The 18,487-nt window shown below is 40.7% G+C and overlaps 1 protein-coding gene and 1 long non-coding RNA gene across 3 annotated transcripts in view; one reads left to right on the top strand and one right to left on the bottom strand.

Annotated features, from left to right (window-relative positions):
* The window catches only part of LOC113017716 (NACHT, LRR and PYD domains-containing protein 12-like), a 1,242,929-nt gene that overhangs the window by 898,551 nt on the left and 325,891 nt on the right, over window positions 1-18,487 (bottom strand). The gene's annotated exons all lie outside the window — the stretch shown is intronic.
* On the top strand, window positions 6,257-8,097 carry LOC145424025 (uncharacterized). Of its 2 annotated transcripts, none has more exons than XR_013904978.1 (2): window positions 6,257-6,776; window positions 7,638-8,097. It is a non-coding gene; the product is annotated as an uncharacterized LOC145424025 (long non-coding RNA). The 2 variants fall into 2 exon arrangements; XR_013904977.1 differs by having other exon boundaries at window positions 6,257-6,994.

The raw sequence follows: 18,487 nt of genomic DNA, 5'->3' as shown, positions 1-18,487 counted from the left end.
CTACAATATAAAACAAACTATTATAAATAAAGAAAATATATAAACTAAATATATACACTACCCGTCAAACGTTTTAGAACAGCCCAATTTTTCCAGTGTTTTTGTCACGGTTTGCGAGCCGTGTGTAAATTATTAAAGGACCCTTTATGCAGGCAGCTCAGATGCAAGTGAGTTTATTCATCACATGGTGATACAAACAGAAATGGCGAAGGTGAGCATGGAAACTAAGCAAAAACCTAAAGACTAATAGTACACGAATATGAAGAAGTACACGAAGGGAAGACGAAAACACGGAACACAAGGGGTGGAAGCAAAGCACCACAACACATCACTATATAGACAGTTACACAGAGGGAGACACAGAAGGCAACAACACAGGGCGGAACAAATGGACAGAGAAGACTAAACACAGAACAGAGTGCACAGAGAAACAAGGGGGGCAGGGAATCAAAACCTAGGAAGCATAGAATAACTCACAAACTAAACTGGCATAACACAAACATCACAAAGAACTGAAACCACTAGCTCAGGAGACCCAGGACCCTGACAGATACACAGACAAACCAGCAACTAACAGAGGCAAACACAAGGCTTAAATACACAGAGGGATAACGAGGGAATGAGACACAGAAGGAAGACACATCTGGGAGTGATTGACAAGACGAGACAGAGGAAACGCAAACTAAACACACTGACATGAGACACGGACCTTCACAACAAAGCAGGAAATAGAAAGACTGAACTTAGAGGTACAACAAAACACAGAACCAAAACGTAAGAATAAACAAAGATACATCATGAAATCAAAGATTAACAATACAAAACAGAAAACACTGAGTCACAGACCCAGGATCGTGACAGTTTTATTGAAAATATCCTTTTTATTTCTCATTGCACTCTGAAATGAAAGCATAGTACAAATAAGCAGTTGGAGTTAAAAATAAATCATGAAACACATTTATAGACCAAAGTTTATTCTAAACGTTTGACTGAACACACCCGTGGCTTCTGTCTACAATAGAAATCAAATATTCTCCCATATCTGTAGCAGATGTTCCCGTAAACGTGGACCTTGTAATAATAATAATAATAATAACTTTATTTAGAAAGCGCTTTCAAACAAAGTGCTGTACAACTAAAGAGATAAATAAAATAAAAGCGATACATAGCAATACAGGTAAAAGACACAATACAAGTTAAAAACAATAAAAATGTAAAAACTAAAAGCCATAGAATTAAGACATGTAGGATCGGGTGAACAAATGTGTCTTCAACTTGGTTTTAAAAACCTCCACAGAGCAGCCTGCTGAATATCTTGTGGGAGGTTGTTCCACAGAAACGGGGCATGAAAAGAAAAAGCTCTCCAATTGTCTTTTTTCTGGCTCTAAGAACTTTTAGAAGACCAGAGTCCTGAGATCGGAGAGCACGAGATGGAACATAAAGGTGTAAAAGGTCGGAGAGGTATGAAGGTGCCAATCCGTTTAAAGCCTTGTAGGTGAGCAGCAGGACCTTAAAATCTGCTCGAACCTGACAAGGTAGCCAGTGAAGAGATCTCAGAACAGGGGTAATGTGCTCAAATTTCCCAGTTCTTGTTAAAATGCGAGCAGCTGCATTTTGCACCAACGCCAGAATCTCAGGTTAAACCTCACAAAACTTTAACAACCACCAAACAGCTGAAACAGTAAATGAGAGCAGGAACACGGATTCTGCACAAAGACGTAAACACAAAGCTCGGAGCCGCCGACACATCAGAATCAGTGAGATGTCGCCTTTCTCACCCGATGGCACGGACACGGTCGGGGCTGAAAGCCGACAGCTCGCTGATTCTGATGTTTCGGCGGCTCCGAGCTTTGTGTTTACATCCTTTTTACGCTGATTCTAAAGCTGTTAGTTTTATCTCTCTCCAAACAATATTGACTGAACCAGCAGCAAAAGAAGATCCAAACTACGCTTCACATAAACATCGTCATGAACTCACTCTGACTTTTGCTGTTTTGCTTCCACCAGGATAAAATCACACGTCATGCACAGCTCTCTCTCTCTCTCTCACACACAGTTTCCTGTCTAAAAATCTGTTTTCTGCATTATTCGCTTGCTTGTTACGCGCAAGTCTACCGTTGTTTACAGCGCTGTCGGCCGCTGTTTTTTTCCTTTTACTTACTTCCGAAAAGAAAACCTAATTTCTGCCGTTCAACAGGCTTCTGAACAAATTTAAACTTTTTAAAATTATGCAAATTGCAAAACGCTGTGTCTGTCATAAAACCGCTGTAACTTCAGAGGTAATGTTCATATGTCGATTAATGGTTTTCTTTCGTTTTTGATCTACTGTAGAATATTTTTATAAAACCACCTTCATGTTTTTCTGTTTTATCTTCAGCTACTTTGACACAAAGGCCTCTGCTGTGATGCTCACACCTTTGATAAAGTCTTGCGAGTGTCAGCTTCCTTTTTATAGATACAAAAATATGTAAATGTACTGATCTGAATTATAATATTTCTGACTGTCTGAGGCAAAATTTCCCAGATTCAAATCGAATTGAATCGAATCGTGGATCGAATTGATTCAGGACCTTGTGAATCGGAATCAAATCGATTCTAGAATTCAGTGACGATACCCTGCCCTATTTGCGACCATGTCAACATCCAGTCCAGGCTTTTTCAAGATTGGTACTACCACAGCTGATTTAAAACATTCAGAAAAGACTCAATGAAGTATTTAAAAGAAACAGGTTGTAGGGTCCTAATGCTGACCACAGTTCCTTTATAGCCCAGGCTGGTAGAGGATCCAAAGAACAGGTTGTACATCGAGCTGCTTTTACAAACTTACTTAATCCAGAAAGGGAAATAGAGATGGACCAATATTACATATCAGTCCAATACTGACGGAAATTACTGGATCGGATATTGGAGAGAAATTAAAAATGTAATCCGATCCATTAAATATCAAAAACTTGCGACATGGCATAACTCGGCTCATAACCGTAGCACGTCGCAGCAGTATGCGTCACGTGAGAGAGCTGCTGCGTGTATTTGGAGCCTCGCTACCAACCCGGCATTTCATCTCCGAGGAAGTTATCCCAGAGAGAAGTAAAGCAAGTGTGTAAGTTCATCTCTGAATGTTTGTAAAGCATTCCCGCGTTAAGCTTAACAACCGATATATGGAGCGACTGACTCTTCTCTCCCCCTCCCTCTCCTGCTGCTACTTCAATCATGAAACTGATCAATGATCAGCTGATCGGCTTTTCTGTCGCGAGTCCGTCTCTCTTGTTTGTTTTTGGCCCACTTTGCACCAGAAAGAGGAAACCAGCAGCTGAACAACAGCAACACGTTTAAGCTTGATAAGCTCTACACCAGGAGTAGGGATGGGTATCGAAAACCGGTTCTTGTTGAGAACCAGTTCCAACTGTTTCAGTTCCTTGGAATCGTTTGCCATTTTTGCAAAACACACGATGACCTTAAATGAATGTCGTGTTTTTAATTTTGCTCCAGCCTCGTGAATCTCAACCCAGCAGCAGCGGTAATGTTTGCTCGTCCTCTCCCGTTAATGTGGCAGGTAAATAATCAACTAACAGTGCATATTATGTTAGCGTGATCTGCCTTATTACAAAACCTGCCATTACTGTGCATTTAGGTGACCATGATGAGAGCGACAGAGTCGGGCTCAGACGCCGGCAGTTCTCGCTGCAGTTTACCGGTAGCGTCTCCTTTCAAGCCAGGATAGATGAATGTCACCGAGCAGTGTCTAAGTTTGTGGTCAAAGGCTTGCAGCCATTTGCCGCAGCAGATGCCCCGATTTTCAGTAAGTGAATGTGTTTAATTGTAGGCAGGGACATTACTGGATATTCTTGTGTAATTGCTACAGAATAATTTATGTTATACTTTGTTATTGCAACAGAAGAATATTTATTTTATTATTTTACATTTACAATTTTTTCCCCGGGGACCCTGTGACACCACATTGAAGAGCCGTAGGCTGTGGATCTCTCAGAAGGTGATTTGAGCAGAAGGTTTTTGAGGTGAGCAGAAGGATTTGACCGGGTGCACGTTTGCATAATCACACCAGCTGTTGTTGATCATGAAACATACACCACCGCCTCTGCTCGTCCGCTCGTTCACACTACAAATAAAATGTGACAGCAAACGTACTCTAGTGTGAATGCTCAAAGCGGCCGCAGGCGCAACGCGCTCTGTTTAGACCCAGAGCCAACAATATGTTTGACTGATGGCCCTTAATATAAAGACTTCGGATTTCACGTTTCCCAATTTTTGCTTTAAGTTATTTTGTTATCTAGATAATAATGCAGATAACCTAATATTGATCCTTATTGCTGTTTTAGAGGAGCGGTGCTTCAAAGGATAGCTGCAGATTTCTGTCAGAATCTGGAGATTATACAGTACAAATAAAATGTTCACGTTTCTCCAACGTTGTCTTCCTAACAGTTTCACCGGATGGCCAGGAAGCTTTCACGATGTCTTCTCCAGCGCTGATAATTGGCGTCTGTCTTGTGTCAGTGAATTAAAAGACGGATTTAATGCGACATGACCGTTCACACAGCAGTCGCTTTCTGAAACATCGGATATGTATCGGATTCAGGACCACATACGAAAGTGACCCAGATCGGATTTGAAAATATCGGATTTGTGACGTTCACACTGTCATACCATGATCGGATATGGGTCGCATAGGGTCAAAAAAATCGGATTTAATGTGCTTTCGCCTTCAGTGTGAATGTAGCCTTTGTCAATGTACCATGGTAATAACAGAAGCGAAACGCAATATTGTGTCAGGACAATTCACTATTTATGCACAATAAATAAAGGAGCATAGCGCGACAATTTCTGTTCAGCGCCAGACTTGCTTGTAACCTATATCACTAATTATGTTAAGAAAAATGACGTATTAATACTACAAAACTCTGACCTTTGTGGGAATGCTTGGAGCAGACTAACATGTGAGCTGGAGTGTTCTGAGACGTTATATTTGGTATATCCAGACCATCCGTCGGCTCTTACTTCGTAAACATGGCTTAAAAAATTTCTCTTCAACGACGTAATCCGATTAAAAAAAGATCTCTTTACCCGTCGGCTTCCCGTGGCTGTCATGCGACCGGCTATTGCAGTTAATAATACAACAGCTTCTTGCCATTTTTTGGGTTTCTTTTTATCGCTGTGTAACTGAGTTCAATTGAACGCCTGCGTGCGCTAGTACCTCTTGCCACAAGTTCCCAGAATCCTTTGCGGTTTTACCCCTGAATGACGTCACATTTTCAATCTTTATCCTGGTGGGCCGGTCTGTAGTCACAATGCTCGGGCCGATTTTTTGTCCCAGTCCAGCATTGCTCATCATGGTCACCTAAACGCACAGTAATGGCAGTAATGGCAGATAAGGCAGATCGCGCTAACATAATGTGCACTGTTAGTTGATTATTTACCTGCCGCATTAACGGGAGAGGACGTGAAAACGTTACCGCTGCTGCTGGGTTGAGATTCACGAGTCCAGAGCGGAATTAAAAACACGACATTCATTTAAGGTCATCGTGTGTTTTGTGAGCAAATGCTTTTGCATATTCGTAGTGTTTCCTGCCAGGTAAATTACGCTCCGCAACGTGGTGACGTCATTCAGGGCGACTGGAATCGATGAGAATCGTTTGCAAAAATGGCAAACAATTCCAAGGAATTGAAACAGTGGGAACCGGTTGTCAACAAGAACCGGTTTTCGATACCCATCCCTAGTCTCTGTGATAGAAAGTGTGCGACCGTGAACTCGACTCTCTTTATGACACATACACACACAGACACACACACAGACACTTGTTTTCAGATTTTAGTGAGGACACCAAAAAGCCTCAAAAATATCCTCAAACTCGTGGGGACGGGCATTTTGTGGGACTCTATTAGTCCCCACAAGTATAGTAGCATACCAACTCTTTGTCCTCACAAACATGTCTAAACATGTACACACACAGACACACAGACACACACACACACACACACACACACACAGACACTTGTTTTCAGATTTTAGTGAGGACACCAAAAAGCCTCAAAAATATCCTCAAACTCGTGAGGACGGCCATTTTGTGGGACTCTATTAGCCCACATAGTAGCATACCAACTCTTTGTCCTCACAAACATGTCTAAACAGGTACACACACACACACACACACACACACACACACAAACAGGTTTGTCAGGTTCCTCGGCTCGTTCTCTGCGTTCAGTCCATTGAAGGTGATTATTGAGCCAATCACAGCTACAGAGCTCACTGTGACTCTTCTTCTCTCTACAGTCACACAAACAAACACACTCAGAGACTCTGACAGCAAAACTACAACAATGTGGTGTTAACACTCACCCTGCCTCAGCTCCACCGTCCTCCTGCTGCTCTGACGGAGGCTCAGCTGTTTCTCTTCCTGTTCCCACCTGCTCGGGTGGCTCCTCCCCTCTGCAGTTACAGGAAATCAGGTGTGTGTGTCTCTTGTTGAGACTGGTTCTTCCTGCTCTCTATCATCACATTGGGTGTTTCCAAATTCAGGGAGAGGATGCTTCGAATGCCACATTTGTAGGAAATTGTATCACATGGACGCGACGAAGGCTGTTCAAATTTGAAGTCTTCCAAATGCGTCCTTCATTTCCCTGAATTTGAAGGATGGGTCAGGTGTGTCCTTTGTGGCCCAACATATCCCAGGATTCATTGCGGGCCATACAGGAGATATTTTTCTGATAATGATAGTGATCGAAGTGGGAGTTAATGCAGGAGACGAACACTTTCAAATGTAAGTATATGAAAATCTGGAGGTACAAAAGTTTTTATAGCGGGTGTGTTGTTAGGCTCTGGGCATCTGCATAGACATGTTCTTTTTTTGAGAATGTGAGGACAAACTTGAAAGAGAGACACTGTGAGAGTGGACACATCCACACTGCTGCTGCATCTGTGCTCACCACGATGGCCTCCTTCAGAGAGATGGAGGACTCACTCTGTCTTCTGGCTGATGTAAGTGTTCAGCTTTGAACAGCTGTCGTTCCAGCTGCTTTTAACTTTGTAGTTTCACATTTGTACAGACTTTATATTTTTTATAGACGTGTCATAAACCAGTCCTTAAATCATTTTCATTATCACAGATACAGTCTACACTCTGCATCATGAGCTGGTCAATATCGCAAAAGTTGTAATTCGTTTCATGTTTCATGTAAACTGCTCTGAGGTCACAGTGACACCAGCAGATGTAGTTACAGCCTCTCTGTCCCCACCATCCCGAGGCTGACGGTGCTCTGTAAGCTCTTCATAGAAGTTTTGCTTTAACGGCTTTGAATCTCAGTGACCTCCACCTCAAGGAGAATTTTACTCAGCTTCCTCCTAATATTTCACAATAAAAGCTGTGCTCAGTGTTTTTGTGAACATGTTGCTTGTGGTGTGAGGCCGAGCCTTTATGGCTGTTGTTTGGCTCCTGTGGGACTTTCTGAAAGAGTGTGAGTGAATTCCTGGAGTGCTGCAGTGTTTCTGACAGCAGACTGAGCTCAGACGTGTCTGCCACTGAACCCTCAGTGAAAACACACCAAATAAGATGTGAACTGAAGCAACATGGCCGTCTGCTTTGTGCTCTGTACAGTAATCATATTCATGCTATTTATTTCAGACAGTAACAGACCAGCTCAGCTTCCCCGTTCTCCACTGACGTCCTCGCTGTGACCCAGGCCCCAAAAAACAAGTTCCCCTCAGCTGTGGACTTTCTTGGAGCTCCAGAGATCCACCCAGCAAGGTTTAAAGGTCCTGCTGGTGATTACCTGGGCAGTGTTTTACCTGTGGCTGTGTTCAAACGTGTTCACACCTGAATCCTCACAGCTCCAATCACGTCTGACACATCCTGATAGGAATACTTCAATCAGCGAAGTACTCGAGTAAATGTACTCTGTTACATTCCAGCACTGGTCATATCCACGCTGTCGCCCAATGGGGTCGGTGCCCCCACTGTGGGCACGCCCCTGTGTAGGGGCGGGGTTTAAACTTTATTTAAAACAGCGTGACAATAAAGAAATGTTCTTTCCAGAGTTTGTGTGTAAAAATGATCCAAATAAAGGTTGAAATCAAAGTGAAAATGTGCAGAACGTTGTTTATTTTATTTATTTATTTATTTGGCACTTTTAATTACAACAGTGGTGCTGTACAAACATACAAATTACACAATAAAATAGCAATATCAATTAACATCAATGCTAAATAGGTAATAAAAAATGAGTAAATAACTCTCATGTAGTATTAAAAGCCAGTGAGTAAATGCACGATCACCTCTAAGAACCAGCCTCGACCTTGGTGATCTAAGAGCTGTAGGGGGCATATAAGGCTGCAGTAGGTCTGACAGACACCCTGGGACCTGTCTATTCAGTGCTTTATAAGTCGCCAATAAGATTTTAGGCTTTTAACAGTTTTTATTCATTATCAGGAAAAGCATTAAAACATAACAAAGCAGACAAACAAGAGAAAAAAAAAACCCAAAGGAAATACATTGAAGTCATTATCCCATATGGAAAAGATATATAGAAATCTTATAAAGTTTTTATCTGTCTTGTATGAAACTTGTATGAAAAGCATACAGGAGTGAAAGCACATATAAGATCCCTTGAAAAATTATATAATGAAACTTGTATGTTTTATATACTTACTAAAAAAATATATGAAAGTAATGAGAAAGTGACCACTTTCATGAGTAAATCATATATGTTTTTACTATTTCTTTTCCATATGGGATATACCTGTGCAAATACACATATCGGGGGTGGGGTGGGGGGGGGGGGGGGGGGGGACTGAAAGAAGAGAGAAACAAACAAAGAAACAAAAAAGAAAGGAAAAGAGAAAATAAATATTTACTCACAGATTTAGAAAAAAAGATAAACTACAAGAGTGAACTGTTGTGCTTTACACTCACTCCATATTTACCTGAGGACATCTTAGAAGCAGCTCCCCCCCCCTCAACTGTTGGGACAGATCATTTGGCAAATAAAAAAAGCAACGGGGACCAAACATTTAGAAACAGATCCTCATTTGGACGGGCTTTATGTTTGCTCGTGTCATGATCCTGGGTCTTTTGACCCAGCGTTTTAAGTTTGAGTTTATTTTGTTCATTAGGTTATCTAAGTTCATTTGGTTATTAGACTCCTTGTGTTTTCTTCCCCTGTATTTAAGTTTCCCCTCAACCTTCGTGTTTCATGCTGCGTGTCATTTGTTATCAAGTTTGTATTATTATGTCTAAGTGTTTCTAGTTATTATTTTCCCCTCGTGTTTCCAACCATGTTAAATCTCCCCTGCTCTTCATGCGTTTCATGTCTGTGTCTTACGTTGTCAAGTTCGGGTTGTCATGTCTATGTCTCATTATGTTTCCTGTTTTATTGTGAAGAGGTCTGGTGTTCTGTGTTCATCATGTTCAGTTTTACTCTCCCACTGTGACGTCATTATGTTCATGTGTGCCAGCTGTTTCCTCATGTGCCTCCACTTCCCCTAATCACCTCCTGTGTATTTAAGTCCTCTGTTTTCAGTGTGTGATTGTCAGGTCGTCTGTTGTTCACGCCATGTTCTCCATGCCATGTTTCTAGGTTTCATGTCCAGGTTTTTCCATGTTGTTTGTTTAGTTCTCCCAGTTTAGGTTAATGTTAGTTTTATTTCTGTTTGCCTTGCCCGTTATTTGTACCTTTTCTGCCAGCCTCATTAAACGGCTCGCTTTTTGTTACTCAAGTTTTGATCCAAGTTCCTTGGTGTCTGCATTTTGGGTCCACTCTTCACAATACATACAGTCTGCTCTCGCCAGACTGTGACAGCTCGTTGTTTGCTAAAGAGACTTTTCTGCAGCATTTCTCTCCCGACTTCTTTGTAGCACCTTTCACTGTCACACATTTGATCTTTACAGCAGGGCTGTGCCATATCATATACCATACTATAGAATTTTGACATAGTAGCTATATAATGTTACTCCTACTTTATAGATCTCCATCACCCGATCCTCCGAAAACCTCTTGGAGTTGGCAGCACTCGACTGAGCCATTTTGTGCAGAAGAAGATTAAAATGATGCTTTAAACTCCAGATGTTATCTGAGCTCAGATCCTAAAGCCAGACCTCTGCATCTTCATTCTTGTGGAAAAGCAGAGCAGATGTTGTTTTCAGGAGGATGCTGCTATAATGGCTTTAGTTCCTTGCAGGTAATTATGACGACAGCGGAAGCAGCAGGAACAACAAACAGCCCAAACTAACAGACAAAATATTAATGAAAGTCCAACCCAATCTCCTCCATCCCCGTATCCTCCACTATTTGCATCTTCATCTGTGAAACCTGCAGAGCAGAAACAGTGTGTGGACAAAGTTAGCCGGTATGCAGACATGTTTGCTTTTGTTACAGGAGTTTGAAACACATCTGCAGCTCATTCAGAGGCTTTGGGGCCGTACACACTTCATTTTAAATCAGTACAGCCGATCTCACAGCTGCTGGATGTTTCTTTGAATCATAAGAACATTAAGACAAACAAGATGATCATGAAAATCATATTAATGATTGATTTGGCCTACGTTTGATGCTGAACTGCAGTAGCTCCTGACATTGTGCTTTTATTTCGTCTGGATTAGTTTGCAGCACTGCTGCACAGTTTACATTAAAGTGCACTTTTGCAGAGCAGACGACCCCCTGCACGACTGATGGGGTGAACCAAGGCCCTGCATCAGACAAAGAAGCATTATTTCAACTGTGAGTCATGCAAAGCAGCTCTAGTAGAGTCCTGTAAATGAACAGACTGGATCCCTGTAACGTACCACCTCAGTGACCAGTGGAAACATTCAAATGTTCAGGTAGTCATCCTAACTGACTTGGGGTTTCTGCCAGTGTGTTACAAGTGAAGCAGCTTGCCTGGTCTACACACTGGGACTCGTTTCTTTAAATCACCATTAATACAGTTTCAGCTGCTGACACATTCACTAGTGGGTAGTAATTAAAGCATGCTGCACCACTCATGAGTGCTATCATTCAGCACTCTCATTCATTTGTCTTAAAGCTGGTAATTAAACTCCCTGATGCCTCACTCTGTCTCACTCTTTTCTGTGTGTGAGAGAAAGAAGATGCAGCTGTGTTTCTAACAGCTGCTCTGGAGGAAGCCCTGCAACTCTAGAATCTCACCTGAGTCTGTGCCTGTGAGCTTGATGGAGTGCCTGAACTCCTTGATGACTCTCTCACCACAGATGCTGTGGTTGGTTGGTTCACTCACTATGTATTAACAGACCTCTCTGCATTGAATCATATCTGTTATTAATCTCTGTCTCGCTTCCACAGCATGTCTTTATCCTGTCTTCCTTCTCTCACCCCAACCGGTCAGCAGATGGCCCCGCCCCTCCCTGAGCCTGGTTCTGCTGGAGGTTTACGTTGAAACCAAGCACACCATTGTTTTTCTTGTGACATTACCAATAAGTTTGATGTGTCACATGGCCCTCTTCCTATTGAAAAAACAAAAGTTGTATCCAAGATGGCCGACTTCTAAATGGCCACCATGGTCACCACCCATCTTGAGGAGTTTGCCCCTCACATATACTAATGTGCCACAAACAGGACTTTAATATCACCAACCATTCCCATGTTATTACGGTGTATCCATATAAATGGCCCACCCTGTACTTACATTATAACCAATCCGCTCCTTTATCCTCACTTAAAATATTTTTACTGAACTATTGTAATATTTGCTGCCATTGCTGCTGTCCTCTTGGCCAACTTACTCTTTCAAAAGACATGTTTAATGTTAATGAGATTTTTTTTTAACTAAATAAATAAAGGTTATATAAAAGTAGCTGCCAAAAACTGATCGCGGCTTCTACCTTGTTACACGAATGTTGTTTGTGGCTCAAGATAACTTTATGTCATCCATGAGGGAAGCATTTGACATATGTTTCACATATTATAGCCCAACAAGTTACTTATAGCAGTTTAAATACGAGCAATCACTTTTTGGCAAATACCAGAAATCACTTTTTGGCAGACAATCACTTTTTGGCACAACACCGGTGTCTAGCAGGTTTTATATTTTAGAAAGGTTAAAGCTCAGCTTAATAGAAGTAGTGTGGTCGTGAGTTTTGCATAAACAAATTTGTGCAAACCTCAATGAAGTGAAGCAACATTATAAAGAAGAGTGAGCCTAAATGACTCCCCAATGATGTGAGAGACTGATAGTCATACAGAAAACAATGACTTTGAGCTGTTGCTGCTAAACGTGCTTCTACAAGCAACTGAATCTTGGAGTGTACTTTGGTTTGTCTGCTCATAAATTGGTGGTTCATGATGATAAATGAACTTCTGAACTGGTTTAACATCAGTGCAGTGGCTGGTCCATTCCTTGATGTATATGTCAACGTTCAAAATGAGCCATTTAAATCAGCTGTGTTGGATCAAGGACACATCTAAACCCTGCAGGACAGCGGCCCCGAGGCCTGGAGTTCCCACCCTCAGTGCAGTGGAAATAGTCTCGTGCCAGTCTTGGTGCTGCCTTTGAGTCTATATTGCCGAACACTGTGTGCACACATTTCTTTCCTTCCTAAACAAACACACATTTGTAAAGGAAAATTTAAATTGAACTCACAGTTGGCGGTTAATCGTTATATAGTTTAGATGTACACCGAGAGACGCATTTAGTGGGACTTTTACACCGCCACAGATTTTCTTCTTCTTTTTTGTTACATTATTGACATATACTAGATATTTTAACCTAAGCAGCAACAATCATGTCTCTGGTACAGGCACTTTCCACCATGCAGATTAAGCTAAAATGTGACTTGAAACAAATTCTGGGTTTCTGTTCCATAAAGGTTCATTTCATCTGGTAAGTTAGCCCCTGAGGTAACAGTCTATGTGAACAGAACATACTCACTGACTCACACTCAACTTGATTGATAGTGATTTCCTGAATTAGGAAAAGCGCACAGAGGAAATTCATTTGCATATGTTTGTTTTCACAATCACTGAAATCCAAGTTAGGCATGTTTCCCTTTTTGTTGTTGTTCTTGACACGAGTGCTTCAGTTATTTTCTCATCAGTATGTTAGGACAGAAAGGATTCTGTTGTGGATTTATGATCATCTCACGTGTGTCCATCTTTCAAACTCTTAGATTGTGTAGACATTAATGCAGCTGTCAGACTGTAGGCCAGTTTCTTTGCACTGTAAGCATTGATTGGATGCTACTGTAGCAATCAGTGCTTACACAAAACGTCCCTGCGTAAACCCTCAGACACACAACAAACAGATCAATAGTATCTGAAATTCAGAGTACGGATCTTTTTACACATTTCTCACAGAAAATCACCTAAATCGCTTTCGTGTGAGATGCACATCATGTTTGCCTCATAAAGACTTGCCCTGTATGTATTCATTTCTTTTGACTTTCACGTGGAATTGTCACCTAATATAACAGGTCCATCAGTAAATGGTGTCTATCTTCAGTTTCTGTCTCCTAGACTTTGTCCCTGTCAGGTTACAGCTGAATAGATAGTCATATCATGCAGAGACTGCATCGTACTATAATGCTCGTATGATCGCGTTTGTCATAAGTGGACTGGTCTTGTTGAAACTTTGCAGAAACCTTGCCCAGTAAACTGTGAGTGCTAACATTTCTATGGCATATGCAAATACTTTAGACAAATCCCACAGTTGTCTATATTTGTATATTTGACAGTTTAATGAAGCATTTAGAAATCAAAGGTCAGATTAAAATGCTGGATCACAATAGAATGTGATATCACACAATACAATATTTTTAATATCACACACAGCATGAAAGCTTGCTAGTGTATATTATAAAAATATTACAGTATGTTGGTATAACTTTATCCCCTCCTAGTTTTTAACATACAAATTTTGGCCCACACTGATTTGTGATCATATTCCTCTGTCCACTAAATGAAGATGGAGGCTCTGCTCTTTATTTCTGTGTTTCTCTGGAGAATCCTGGTAACATGATGGCTTTCTGTCTCTAAACACACACGAGCTTAACTCCGAATGAACATGATCAGAGTTCATTGAACCAACTCTGATCAGTCTTTTCTAAGGGTTTCAAGCCTTTCTTGTTCGAGCCTCTCTTTGTTGTTGCTACAGTTATGTGTAATTATTAATAGTATTGCAGATGTTAGCCTCTGCCTGCAGTGTTGATGTGGGTAAAGGCTTTAACCATGGATTAGCGGCAGGTCCCAGCTTGTAAATTGTGGAGCATTAATGCCCACTCCAGCTCCTATAACCAAATATAAACAGTTGGGATGAGAGTTAGCTCAAGCCACTACAACAGCCAGCAAGAATGATCTGTTCATGCTAGCATTAACAGTGCCTATACACATAGCGACACACGGGGGAGGGGCCTAACTAATAACCAAGATGACTACAGGCTTGGAGGTGCTAAAAGTCAGATATACCAGGAGCAGTTTGGGCTTTAGAACAAATTTTGTGTAATTATAACAATATGTAATTTAGGACCTGGTTACATATGATGCTGCTGATTTTTTAAATCTAATTTTTACGTTGCATTAATTTCTTTTTGTCAGACAGGGAATCAAACAAGTTCTGTTTTCTCGAATGAATCCCACTGTTATTTGTTTGTCCTACCAACAGGGATGTTTACATGGTATTCATGACTGCTGCACCTGATGACTTTCACAGCTTGAGGACTGCAAACATTTCCCAACAAGACATGAGTGGTGGGGTGATCGTTGGTATTCCTGATCAGGTGAGGATCTGTTCCCATCAAACCACCAAAACCAGTTGTTCAGGATGTTTACAGGATGAAGAATCCCCAGTTATTCTTTGTGGTTGGAATGTGCCTACATATGGCTGTGTGGGATTCTGGCTTACTTTAGGGTCAGAGCAGTTGGTATGTGGAGCAAATACTGACACAGTCAGAGTGGGCAAACCAGCAATAGGCTTGTTGTCATACCTGGAAGTCTGAAAGCTCCCGATGCTGGATGGTCTTTCTAGTTTTTAATGACAGGTCGTCTAACAAAGCTTCCATGAGGTGCTATAATGGAGACTGTCCTTTTCAAGGAGTTTCTCATGTCTTATCCTACTTTTTTCTTTTTTTTAATTAACAGGAGGGAGAATTTGAAATCCTCTATATTGACATGATTACATTTCTTCTTTTAAATGAGAAGTACATTTTGAACACAGTATAGTGAACACAATATCCAAGAAGCTAAATCTGGTGAAATGGTTTCTTTAGCTGTCAGCTTGAAAGGCTGATTGGGGTATTTTTGTCACCTTGCATGCGGGTGGCATGGACACCCGACTTCTGTGTGCATTTATCAAAAAGCTTGGATGATTTTGAAGATCAGTGGCATTCAACTCATGATCAGCGTTCAAGTTTTCTTAAAATCTTGTAACATGATAACTAGAAAGAAGACAGCTAGGATTTTCAAACTGATCCATAGATGGATCTACTATGAAGCTGAGGGACAGCACTGCTTAAAAGATCCTTTTTAAATGACTCCAGCTGTCTGATTTAATGAGACCACGTGTGCTCAAGTTTCCTGCTCTGACTCGGCCTCAGAATGTCTAGAGGCAGAAATCAAGCACACTCATAGGAAATAAGCGTATCAGTGGGCATGTGCTCAGCACGCAGAGTGGGAGTGACTAAAGGTGCCACTGCAGAGCATCGCAGTTGTTTCGTGTGATTAAGTTGTGTGTTTATGAACCTGTGAGTGTTAGTCCTTTTGGCAGGATGACTCGCATGAAGCTGTTATAACTGTTTGTGCATGTTAAAGTTATGCCTCAGTTCTTTGATACCATGTTGGTAGGATTATTTGGCACTAAGTTAATAGCAGTGGCTGTAATCTCCCGCAGTCATTACATCCAGCGGTATTACAAATAAAGGACTTTTCTATTGTTTAGTTTAACTGTGGCTAGCTTGCCATGTCCGTGCCTTATGATTGGCAATTTGTATGACGTGCTATTTAGGCAATATATGAGCTATAGTGACCCCTTGTGGATATTGTGAGATATTGCTGTGTTGAGTACATTATGTTTTCAATTGTTTTCTAGTTATTTGTGATTCTACTAATGATAAAATTGCCTGTTTCTGTTTCCAGAAAACCATTGCTCATAGTCCCACATACTATACAATGATAAGTTCAAGTATGGCTGTACCTAATTTGGATTAAGCCTGGCAAGCACTTTGATGTAAACATTTCTTCTGTGGGACTTAAAGACAGTTAACCCAACTCCTGGACTGCTGCAGTCTTCCTGACAGAAAGCTTAGGCCAGGCTTGTATGCCCAGTATATATATTCTATAACGTGTGTAACTACTTCGTTTAGTTGTTTTTGTTTGGATTTAGTTTAGTTGTTTTTCTTTTCAGTGTATTTCAGTGTCAGTAATTTGTGTAGTGCTCACTCACATTTTCAACTGGAAAAGACCTGCAATAGAAACGTATTTAGGAGCAAACAAGTGAATGAAAAGTTTGACATCATTAAGCCCAAACAGCACCTAGTTTTCAACAAAAACACATAACATAAGAGCAGCAGTGACGATGCAGCTGACACACATGAACCCATTTAAACTGGTCCCAGTGTTTTTAGCCTAACTTGAGTCTTGAACCATTGGGGCAAATGAAAAATTCCAGCAGTTCTTGAAAGCAGCAACTCTGTGCTTTTTTTGTGATGTTAGGGACATTATGGTAACTCGAGGCAGAACACCATCCAAATCTTGGTAAATAACACATGAAAGAACAAAACAAACAAACATGGTAAAAAGAAGCCAAACGTGTGATAACATTGTTCCATCACGCTCACTCACTATTCTCTCAACCTTTGCCTTCACGGGGCTGCTGCAACAATGTACCTGGGATTACCGTAATGATGCAAATATTAATGAAAAGTGCAGAGTTGCTGCTCTCAGGAATCATTGGACTTCTTTTAATTGAGGAAATGGATCAGGAGTTACGGTAGTTACAGATGTTTAATACAACCCTAGAAAAGAGCTTTCTGTAGTGCTGTGCGATACGGAAAGATTTTTTATGTATCCGATACAAGTAAATACAGGGCTGATATGATCTCTACTTTTTAATGTGGATGATGCATCATCAAAATGCCAAATTGTTTACATTTTCATGACCTTTACGTTGTTTTTTAGGGGGCTTCATGCTAATGATTATTAATGAGTTAAAACCGAGGACAGAAATAATAAAAGGATTTAGTTTGTAGCCCATAGTTTAAAAACAGTAATCACACATTATCCCTTTCTTTAACAGCAACACAAAAGGATCATTATATTCCATTAAATCTGAGCCATATTATATTCAGTATATTTATTTTAATTTCAGTAAATGTTTTTATTTAAATGACATGTTTCAGTGAGATAAATGTGTTATTTCAAGGTCGTTGCATCATTTTTACTTTTCGAGTTGGCTAAAATAAGAATTAGCCAGTTGCACTTTAAAGTAATATAACCAACATATCGCCACAGTTATCTACCTGGATATTCTTCAGAGCATGCTTTCTTGCATGTGACAACAAGAGACCTCTCGGTTGTCTGGTGGAGCATTTAGCGCCTCGCTACATGTTTCCAAATCGGCATTTCTTCTCAGTGAAAGCTGTCCTAGAGAAGTAAAGCAAGTTTGTAAGTTTCTCTCTCAATGTTTGTAACGCATTCCCATGTTAAGCTTAACAACCGATATATGGAGCGACTGCCGCGCCTCCTCTCCCCCTCCCTCTCCTGCTGCTACTTCAATCATGAAACTAATCAATGATCAGCTGATCGCAAGTTCCGTCTCTCTTGTTTGTTTCCCACTTTGCGCCAGAAAGAGGAAACCAGCAGATAAACCACAGCAGCACGTTTAAGCTTGATAAGCTGTTGTTAGAATTTATTTAATATTACTTTAATGCCTAATGCTATAAGTAGCTGACAGCTGGTAACTGTGCAGGGGCGGGTCTAGCACGGTTTTGCCAGGGGGCCAGCTGGGGCATTAACAGGGAAAAGGGGGGCACAAAGAAATACTTTTCTTTCTTATTCTCGTTTAAAATGTCTCGCTTTTAATAAATAATTATCTGAATCTTACAACCAAAGTTTTTATCTAACGTAAAATGTATAGAAATCTAATATTGTATATAGTAACTATTAAGTCTAATATATACCCTAGTAAGTTATAGTACTTTTTCCTTTGGGAAGATACCATCTGTGCAGTCTGCAGTTCTGTTGAAGAAAGATGTTGAATCTATTTAATTGTTGTTGAAAAATAATTGATTTCTGTGCATTTTTTTTAAATACATGCATTAAATTAAAGTCGATTATGTCGATTAAGCATCACGAGGCAGAGGGTGGGCGATGGTTCCCTTTAGTTTTTTTTTTTGCTGGGAGTTTGCAACCCTATTAGTTAGGTTGTTTAATATTTCTGCTAAGTACTCTTTAAAATACCAGAATAGGGAGGATGGTGCAGGTTTAAGTTTATTAGATTGATCAGTGTTGCTGAACTATGAAATATTTTGGGTGC

The sequence above is a fragment of the Astatotilapia calliptera genome, chromosome 23 (genome assembly GCF_964374335.1).
Source record: "Astatotilapia calliptera chromosome 23, fAstCal68.1, whole genome shotgun sequence".
Lineage (NCBI taxonomy): Eukaryota > Metazoa > Chordata > Actinopteri > Cichliformes > Cichlidae > Astatotilapia > Astatotilapia calliptera.
Note: the sequence above shows the minus strand (reverse complement) of the source record. Positions and strands in the feature narration are given on the sequence as shown.